General features: G+C 22.2%; 1 protein-coding gene across 1 annotated transcript in view; it reads left to right on the forward strand.

Moving 5' to 3' along the window:
• LOC108691962 (juvenile hormone acid O-methyltransferase-like) overlaps positions 1–725 on the forward strand; it is a 10,772-nt gene that overhangs the window by 4,271 nt on the left and 5,776 nt on the right. The gene's annotated exons all lie outside the window — the stretch shown is intronic.

Below are 725 nucleotides of genomic sequence, written 5' to 3' on the forward strand. Positions count from 1 at the left end.
TCTATATTTTTAATTATAACTATAATTGTGTTTCAAAATTGGCAATTCAAATTTTATATCGAGAAAATTATAAATATTATATCGAGAAAATATTATATTTTGAAAGATTAATTAAAAAAAATATTTGTAAACTTTAAAACTTTATTCTAAGCAATAGACATTCTGAGATATAGTATAAGGATAATAAGGACTATATGGCTAATTATATATTATGTTTAGAAGGTTACCTGTAAACATTAGACGCGCTGAAGTACGTATTCGTTAACGTTTATTAATACTATCGCACACGCGACTCATCATGTGGCTATTAAAAAAAGCATAATCTGTAGTAGACCATAAATCATTATTATCTCAAAAATTACTGCTTAAAATAAAAATTTACAAATAACTTTTTTATTCAATTTTTTGAGAAGTATTCTGCTACAGTATTTTGAGTAGTGAATTTTGATACATTTTATTATTATAATTATTAATTATAATGCAATTTGAAACTATTTATCTATTTAGTTTCATTTAATTAATTAATTAAATTTAATTCTAATATTAAACTTAGATTATATCATTTAATTATTTGATATAATTTTTGCAGCTTCTATTGTGTCCTTCCTTGATTTTATTGAAGATATGCCATGCGACAAGAAAGAAGAATTTAAAAAAGAATTTGCGGATAAATATGCAGAAACACAAATTGTCTGTAAACAAAAAAATAATCAGATATTAGACGT

The sequence above is a fragment of the Atta colombica genome, unplaced genomic scaffold (genome assembly GCF_001594045.1).
Source record: "Atta colombica isolate Treedump-2 unplaced genomic scaffold, Acol1.0 scaffold107, whole genome shotgun sequence".
NCBI lineage: Eukaryota > Metazoa > Arthropoda > Insecta > Hymenoptera > Formicidae > Atta > Atta colombica.